This window comes from Etheostoma spectabile, chromosome 9, assembly GCF_008692095.1.
Source record: "Etheostoma spectabile isolate EspeVRDwgs_2016 chromosome 9, UIUC_Espe_1.0, whole genome shotgun sequence".
Taxonomy (NCBI): Eukaryota; Metazoa; Chordata; class Actinopteri; order Perciformes; family Percidae; genus Etheostoma; species Etheostoma spectabile.
The window spans coordinates 6,542,321-6,552,314 of record NC_045741.1 but is presented as its reverse complement, the minus strand read 5'-3'; positions in this window follow the sequence as shown (position 1 = coordinate 6,552,314).

Here is a 9,994-nt window from a genome sequence, read left to right as displayed (position 1 = left end):
GATGCCCGCAGAGAATCCAAGAGTCTGATCTCAGGAATCGGTTGAGTGCCTCTCTTCAGGCTTGCTGGAGCAGTGATTGGCGGCTCGGGTGTGGTCCCTGAGGGTACAGGTGACAGCAGGTGGAGGATGTTCAGGTTCAGGTACAGAGGGGAGGAGCGAGTGGCTGCTCTGACCGCTGCAGGCACACCGTGACACAGATTCACTGCTCAGGATCACCTGCTCAGGGGTTTGAGGTTTGAATACAATGGGCGTGTACAGGTCCTCTGCTTTAGACCTGTCAGGAACAACCCTCCAAACGAGCCCGCAGAGTCACACGTGACTGGTGATCTCTGGAAGTAGATTTGAAAGTAACATGCTCCATATGCCTATCTCTATTTATCCTGATGTTCAAATACTTGTTCTTGTATTTTATTCCTATTATTTATTATTATTATTATTATTATTTTCATGTATATCGTATGGATGTACATTGTATCCTAGTATTTCATTAAGATATATATTCTGTGCTGTGTGACTGATTTGGCTGCTGTAACACCCTCATTTTCCATTTTTTTGGGATCTATCTATCTATCTATCTATCTATCTATCTATCTATCTATCTATCTATCTATCTATCTATCCATGGTATATATCTATCTATCTATCTATCTATCTATGTTTAGGCGACCCTTAGGCCTTCTTCAAAAATGTTTTTTTTTTCTCCTTCTTTTAAGGATTTAGTCCTAACCTTTTGCGTTGAATCTGTTAAGTTTACCTTACAATGGTGTTATAAAAGTATGGTTCTCTTCTCTCGTTCAGTTTGAGTTGATTTCTCACGAGCCAACTCACGTTTCGTCAGACCGGCTTCTAGGCGACTTCGCTCAGAAAATACTGTAAATGTAAAAAGTATCATTGTTTTAAAACCCGCACCATCTATGTTCCCTTAACCCTCGTGTTGTCTTCCCGTCAAAATTGAAAATCAACACTTTTGTTGATGCTTTTTTTCAATGTGTGTCACCAGTTTTACAGTTATTGTTGGAATTTATGGTCAATAAACATCATTTATAGAAATTACACCTAATGTTTGAGTTAGAAAAGCAGAAATTAGGAATTATTGAGACTGAAATTAAAGGAATGGATGTTGATGGATAATCACAGACTGGAATATGTCAACTTTTACTCAATACTATTTCAAAACCACTTCAATTTGTTTTTTCAAATGCTACAAAATTGAAAAATTTTAAATAAATAAAAGTAGAGATTTGTACTTGCCAAAGAGCGTTGTGTGGAATCAATCATGTTATTTTGGGGAATTAAAAAAACATTGATATAGGACAACGGGTCAATTTGACCCGAGGACACCATTAAGGTTTTTTTTTTTCTCTCTCAACCTGGACCCTATTTCCCTGTTTTTGTGTGTGACTGATCAACAACAATCTTTGATATTGCTCCAGTATTATGCGTGAGCGCTGCAACCGGCGGCCACAGACCGGCGGCGATGTTACCCCACGGCTAACGTCCACTAAAGGGGCTGTTTTTGGAGTATTATGTGTCTGACGACGTCATGGAAAGCATCCTTACAGAGAGAGACGTAAACCAGAAACCGCTCTGAGGTCGCTGGTGCTAAACCCACCGGACTCCATGAGGTAAAAATAAAAAACAGAGCCAGCACTTTGGTTATGGAAATCAGTAATCTATGTGTTTATTTCAACCCAAACTAGAGTTTTGATGGTGGGAAACGTGGAAGGCCGACCCAAAATGGATTTTCATAGTTTTCTTTAGTTTCTGTCTACTTTCAATGAAGTGTTTTTTACTGTGTTAAAATCACAGTTTCTTGATATGGAGTCTGATGGCTTTAGCCAACGTAATTTCGCAAATGTTTTTATGTTAAACAGAAGATTTGAGGAATTTTACACTCCATCAACCTAAGCCAACATTCCCTTAGAGTTAGTCCACAGTGGCTGGGTATGGATACTCCACTGACCAAGAATAACCCATTAGCCTACCGAGTAAAACCCAAACTCCTTCAGTAAAATGATACCTGCATTTGGTCCTTTTTGAAGCCAGATCTAGAAATAATGTGCCTAGTTGTGTTTTACTTGCCAACTGCTGCATCAGCTAGAACCCATACAGTCTGTGGTGGGGGGAAGTCGAGTGTATTTGACAGAGTTAACAGTTTAGTTGCCGAGATTCTTCCATTAACACGATGGGTAGCCTATTGAATGAAGTACTCTTCTGGTATCTGTATCCATTTGAGGGTATCGTAGACCCAGTCCGGATCCTAAAAGCCTTTATTCTTGTTTACATCTTACCTGGGACATGAAGCGTTATCCACTATATGATGGATGGATGGATGATGGATGGATGGATGGATGGATTATTAAACCCAGTAAGGCGTTTCACTGTTACAGCAGTTTAGCAAAAAACTAAGATATTTTGTCAAATAAACCAAACGGTACTTATAAATATGCAAAGCATGTCGACAATAGCTTAAATAAATGAGGATTTGGCACCATGTGCAGCCATCAAGTGCTTATTTTATGATCCCTTTTATGATTTCAAAACAATTTGGCCATGAAAACGTTTGCCTTAGGCAGCCGTTTAAACCAATTCATGGAGCTGATTGCTTGAATGTGCGTTCTTGGACTTTGACCACATTTGTTATGCAACCTGAGAGACTATTGTTATAAGTTATGAAAGGATTAGGAAATGTCGACTGAAATGTTTGAGGATAAAACATAACATCCAACCTATTTTTCTATAGATCATTCATGCTCATAAAAATAAAAATAAAAAATACACTCCCACAGCAGCACCCACTCTGGACCTTCTCCCGGGTTCTGTGTCTCTGCTGCTGCTTTCTGCTGTTGTTCATCTCTCCTTCCTTTGTTCCCCGGACCCTGTGATGGCTCCTGCAGACCACCAGAGGGGGGTAGTGAACTGCAGAGCCGGCTGTCGGAGTGTCGTTGTTGCCCTGCCGCTTCAGCTGGTGATGAGTGTTTCTCTGAGTGCAAGAATGTGCGCTCCTTTGTCCAGGAAAAGTGGGGAGAAAGGTTGTAAATACTCAAATGAAGTGTTTATCTTTATCTATATTTTTATCATCACCTCCTTCTGATGCTGTCAATTCTGTGGTAGGCCTGCATTTTAGTTGCATCTGAAAGCCATTCAGCAGTAGGTTGTAAATACAATAGCAATCTAAAGCTCCAACTGGATATTTTTATCAGAGATGTTGCATGTTTTGACAGTTTTTTCTGTATCCTCACACCAGTTTTATGCGAGATTGCAGGAGCTGGAGCTCTTCCTTTGTCTCATCTCTTGTTTCTCTCTAAAAGGCTGTTTTATGGTTCTGCGGAGGCTCCGTGCAGAGCTTTCGCTGTAGCCTACGTAAGTGGCCTGAAGTTTATACTTGTGCGTTTGTGTGTCCGTCGATCTCTTTTAAAAGAATAGCAGGGCCGGCGTGAGAGTGTGGCGTGTAGGAGAGGGAGTGAGAGAGTGACTAGCTTGGGAGCGAGAGTCATAGTGACAGAAACAAAGTGTCTCCTCTGAGCTTTCTGACCACTGTCGGAAATGTGTAGCAGGAAAAGTTAACCCTCTCCTTGATTTCATGTTGTTTATGGAGAAGGAGAACCAGGAAATGAGTTGGGAGGGGGGGGTGCAGTAGACATGTTTTGTAGTTACATTTTTTGAGAGGTGCACGTCAGGCTACAGAGTAGGGTCCGGCTTAGGGTCCGGCATAGGGTTAGGCGTAGGGTCAAGTGTAGAGTCCGGCATAGGTTTGGGCATAGTGTGCAGCATAGGGTCCAGCATAGGTTTGGGACGTAGGGTCCGGTATAGGGTCCAGCATAGGTTTGGGCATAGTGTGCAGCATAGGGTGCAGCATGCGGTCCGGCATAGGGTCCAGCATAGGGTCCAGCATAGGTTTGGGACGTATGGTCCGGCATAGGGTCCAGCATAGGTTTGGGGATAGGGTGCAGCATAATTTCCGGTGTAGGGTGCAGCATAGGGTCCGGCGTACGGTCCAGCGTAGGGTCGGGCATAGGGTCCAGCGTAGGGTCCTGCATAGGGTCGGTGTAGGGTGCAGCATAGGGTCGGGTGTAGAGTCCGGCATGGGGTCCAAGATAGGGTCCGGCGTAGGGTCGGGCATAGGGTCCAGCATAGGTTTGGGGATAGGGTGCAGCATAATTTCCGGCGTAGGGTGCAGCATAGTGTCCGACATAGGGTCCGGCGTAGGGTCCAGCGTAGGGTCGGGCATAGGGTCCAGCATAGGGTCTGGGGTAGGTTCAGTATCTCCACATACCTACGTACGTACCCAGGGCGTCAATTTAACGCAGAAGCATACATCAGCGTTAGGGTTCTTATTGAGTCGAAGGCCATTTACACTGAGCTGCAGGCTGAAGGAGAGACAAAAACTCTTTGAAAAATGGCAGAAGCCCTCCGCCCAATGCCACCTTGTTGAGTTGAGCCCCCCATCAGCTGAAGACTTTCTCTGTAATATTACTGTAATGACCTTATTGTGAGTTATGACAATCTCACCCGCACCATCATTAACCCGCCGGTCCTTAATCTCAGCGAGAGGACCACCTGTCAGGCTTCCTTATCCATTAAACCGTTAATAATCCCGGCCCGGGTCCACGCACGCACTCACACACTCTGTGGCCGCGGCACGTGGAAGACGAAATGATTAGACGTGTGCTTCTTCGTCACCTCTGGTGGAAGTGGTTTCTTTTGGCAAGATGGAGAAGGTAAAAGAAACAAGGGTCCCTTAATGAGGCCGGTTAGATTGAGTATTATCGGGCTCTCCAGGGCCGCTGCCATTACATGTAAACTCTGTAAATCTCATGTGAACGTTCGTTCATCCTTCAACCTGATTTTAAAGTTGATAGGATATCATTGTGTTTGTGCTCAGCAGTTTTAAAGCTTCTACTACTCATTAAAATAGGTCTCGGAGACCTTGATAGTTTCTGTGAGTCGTGGTAGTCAGCCTGGAAATGAGGAATCAATTTAATATAATCACACAGCAGCTATAATTTCTTCTTGACACGCGGGAATCTCTTAAAACTCCATGTTGATGTTTTCCATTTGTTTAAAACGCTGCCCTGACACTGGAGGTGCAAAAAAAAAAAAAAAAAGACAACATAGCATTCAAACATCCCATAAGTACCCGTGGTAAACTTAACCCTAGTGTTGTTTTTGAGTCAAATTTGACCCGTTTTCTATATTTCGATGTCTAATTTTCTAATTTTGATCAAAAATAACATGGATGATTCCATGCAACGCGCTCCGCAAGTACAACCAAAGATCGGATCTCTACGTCCATTCACCATTTTGGGGGTTTTGTTAAAGTTTTTAATATTTAAAAATAAAAAAAAATTGAAATGTTTTGAAACTGCACTTTGACATACACCCTTCTTTGATTATCCTTCCTTTAATATTAGTCTAAAAAATTCATAATTCCTTTTTTTTTTTTACTGAAGAATTAGGTAGAACTTCCTGAAAAAGAAGTTTGTTGATCATGACTTCCAACAATAAGTGTAAAACTGTATAAGTTGGTGATGGTGTTCATAAACAGTAGTGAAAGTAAGCGTTATACTGTATGTAAAAGAAAAAAGCATCAGAGCATTGAAAAAAAAAACCACCTAAAATGTTAAAAAAAGAGACAAAGACGCCATAAAAAGTGTTGATTGATTTGACAACACAAGGGTTAAATTACTAAATGGTGCAATCAAGAGACCTCTTTTAATTTCACTCCTCAGAACTGGGGCCTTTGACGATGTCATTGATTATTAATTTTAGGATGTCTTGGAGGCCTTTTATTAGACCGGTCAGTAGCGAGAGGACAGCCAATGAGAGAAGCCAGAAGGGGAATGAGACCGGGCCCCAGACAGACCTGGACCGGTTTTGGGGACGTTACGGTTCATGGTTGGCACCTTACGTCCCTAACAGGGTGCCACGGGCAGGTAAACTTTTAAAAGGCATCTGGCATCTTTAATTTAATTCATTTTAATTTATTTATTTTATTAATTCAGGACAATGCACACTGATGAACATGAAACAACAGAACACGTAAATGTGCCAGATTGAAGCCCCGGGGCTGATTTCCATCTGCAGTCCAGCAGGGAGGTTGGAGTTACAGCAAAAAAGACACAGGATGGTAACATTTAGTGTATAAAGACAAGAAGAAACAAAAAGAAAAGAAGAAAAAAACAGCACAATTCATTAGTAGAAAAATGGAAACACAAGTTAGCGGTGGTTACACGTTTGGTTAGCCGCAGCCGCAGCTTTACCTGGCTCTTAGAGGTCAAAGTGGGTCGCTCCCTTATAGTTGGAGGAAGTGTGTCCCATAATGCATTGCCTTTAACCCTCTGAGCCCGAGACACTCGCCCACGAGTAAAAAAGTACCTCTGATTCATAGTTTAATAACTTTTGAACCATACAAGCGATTTACTCACTTTTGGTTTCGTTTAAATCCTGACGTTTTCGGGTTTATGGAGGTCTTTTCCGGGTCTTTCTAGCCTCTACGGGGGGTTTTCTATCCAGCCGGGAAATTTAGCCTCTTTGGGTTTTTTAAATCCATCCCGGTTATACCCAAGGTTTTGGCCCCTTTTAATGCCCAAAAATTTATCGCTTTTTGGCTCTTTTTTCCGCTGGCTCGCCCCCTCCTCTCTCTTCTGTCGGGCCTGTCTATTTTTCGGGGAAGGGTGTTCCCATTTATGGGAAAAAAAGGGAAACCCCTCTTGTAGGGAAAGGCCAGGGGGGAAAAAACCCCCTAATACTCAAATTAAAGGCCAAATAACCCTTTTAACCCTATTTGTTTGTAAAACCCTTTGCTGTGGGTGAAATATAAAAATAAAATATGACATTTTTATGTTTTTTTGGAAAAGAAAATTCATGAGGAAAAACCGTTTTGATTTTTTTTGGAAAAAAAATGCATGTATTTTGTAAACTGTAAATTAAAAGGATTTTTTCTTCCGTGTACTCCCAGACAAGGGAGAAGGTTTTTAGAAAGGAAAATGGCTTAGGGGGTTTTTAAACCTTTTCTGTCGTGTTTCAATACATATCGGGAATTCATTTTCCGTTTTTTTTTTATTTTTTTATTTTTAAAGGCCTACAACCTTTTTTAAAAACAGAAAATTGCCCCTCACTGAAACCCCAAAATTTTCCCAAAAACCCCATTTGGGGTCCAAAAAACAATGTTGTTCATATTGACTGTAAAAAACGGGGTTTTATGTTTATTATATAAAATTTTATACTCCCTGTTTAAAAATTTTTACGTTTCCCTTATGGGTGGGGGGAAGGGTGTGCCCCAAAAATGCACTGCCTTTAATAGATGGTGCATTATGGCGAAGGAGGTTTTATGAAAGGAACCTCCCCACCCCCTTTTTACAAAACAGCTCTTGTGACCATTTTGGGCTTATTTCTGTAGATGGACGCCCATATTAGATTATATTTTTCTCCTCGCCCGGGTTTTACTCCCACCCCCGCTCTTTTGGCGCCTGTCATTCCTCCCCTTTTTCCCCAAACATATCTTCAGCGGGCCTGTCAAAAAAAAAAATCCTAAAAGGCCCAAAAAAAAATCTTTAAAAAAAAAGGGATCTTTTGTAGCCCCTTTTTCAGGGAAGATGGTTTTTTCAAATCGGCAAGTACATTCCCGGGCCCCGTTTCCCCCCCGCAAAGACATTTGAAACTTTTCATTAAAAAAAGCAATTTGTTTCCCAAACATTTACAACTGGGGGGAAAATTGGGACTTTGGGCCTTTGTTTTGAAATTAAACAAAAATTTTTGGGGTCCTCGGAAGGGTCCCTGGCGAAATGCCCCCCATATTTTCAGGGCGGGCTTATTTTAGGGTGAAGGGTAGAGGGGGAAGTGAAAGGTTCAAACCTCCAAAAAATGGGGGGAATTTTTAAACCAGGGTTTCAGACCAGGGGTGCGAATTTTTTAAACAACCCCCGGGAGGATAAAAAAAAACAGAAGGAAAAAAAAATTTTTAAAATTTATTGTTTTGACATTTTTTTCCCGAGGTTTTAAAACACTTCCCCCTTTTTGAACCCCCTGAAACGGGGAGGGCAGGGAGCCATCAGGGAAAAGGTCCCCCCAATAAAAAACTTCGAAAACCGGGGTGAGGGTTTGGGGAAAGATTTTTTTGGTTAATTTTTTTTTCACTTAACCACTGAGGGGGTCTTTCCCCTTAACATAACCGAAAACTTTAGGGGTTAAAAAAAGGTAATCTTTCTTTAGTTACACAAAAATTGTTTAGATTTGTTTGGAAAAAAATTAAAAGTTCATACGTTTTACCTATTTAACCCCCTTTTCCTGTTTTTTTTGATTTAAAAAAAAAAAATAATAAAAAAAAAAAATAAAAATAATAAAAGGGATCGTTTCCGGAGACCGGGGTTTTATTCTATCAGTTTTCCTTTCGGAGATTGGGGACAAGGGAAAACACCGCTTCCTTAGATGTCCTTGGGTAGGGATGGCCCCTGCGATGGCTGGCATTTTTTTTAACCCCCTCGCATGCCTTCCGATGGGCCAACAGTTCCCTACCAAACAGTAAAACAGTTAGTGAGGATGCTCTCAATGGTACAGGGGTTAAAAGTTTTGAGGATCCTGAGGACAGATGGTTCTTCTTCGGTCCTCTGAAGAACAGGCGCTGGTGCGCTTTTTTGATAGTTTGGAGCAGTTGGTCGTCCAGTCAGGTCCTCAGAGTGTGGACACCCAGGAACTTAAAGCTGTTCCACACGCTCCACCGCTGTCCCTGATGTGGATGGGTGGGTTGTAGGTCAGCGTTTCTCCTAAAGTCCACAATGAGTTCCTTGGTTTTTTCAGTGTTCAGCTGCAATTTGTTTTTGTCGCACCAGTCACCAGACGGTCCACCTCCCCCTGTAGGCAACCTCATTGTTGTCTCTAATGAGGCCAATCACCGTGGGTCGTCTGCAACTTGATATGGCGTTGGAGCCAGGGGACAGGTCTGCAGTCGTGGTGAAGAAAGAGTAGAGGAAGGGACTAATCACAAAAACCTTGGGGCACTCCAGGTTCATAATGATGGTGGATGAGGTGTGGTTGTCCAGCCGAACATGTTGAGGTCGACTGGCCCAGGAAATCAAGCAACCAGTTACACTTTAGTGAACTGATGCCGAAGTCTGTGAGTTTGGTATGAGTTGTGATGGGATTACAGTATTAATGCTGAACTAAAGTCTAAAAACAGCATTCTGGCGTAAGTTTCTTGTTTGTCCAGGTGAGAAAGGACAGAGTGCAGTGCTACAGAATAGCATCCTCTCTGCTCCTGGTTCTGCCTGTATGCAAATTGGTGGGGGTCCATTTGTGGGGGGTAGACAGGATCAAAGATATATGGGAGATAAAGGCACCCCCTTTGTATGGAAGGCCAGAGGGGAAAAAAATGCCTTATACTCTATTTAAGGGGCCAAAATATCACATTTACACACATATTTGTTTTGTATAAACATTGCTGTGGGGGGTATATCAATAAATATGACATTATTATGTTATTATTGGCATAAGTAAAATGTCATGAGAGCAAAAGCGTCTTGACTTTTTTGGAAAAAATGCATGTATTTTGTCAACTGATAAGTTTTAATGATTATTTTTCTTCACAGTGTGACTCCCACAGACATATGAAAGTTTTTTAGAAAGGAAATGGCTTAGAGAGGTTTTACTTATCTGTCTCTGATATCAATACATATCTGGGAGATTCATGTTCCGTTTTATTTATTTATTTTTTTTTAAGGCCCAACAACCATTTTTAACATGGGAAGGGACCTCACTGCAACCCAAAAATTCCAATAACCCAGTTTTGTCCTAAAACAATGATGTTATATCTTGACTGTAGACAACAGGTTGAGTTTATTATAATATATATAATAAATGAATAAATGGGACGCTCCCTTATAGTTGGAGGAAGTGTGTCCCATAATGCACTGGGCCTTTATAATGGTGCATTATGGCTGAAGGATGTTTTTTTTGAAAGGAACCCCCCAGCCCCTTTTTACAACAGCTCTTGTGT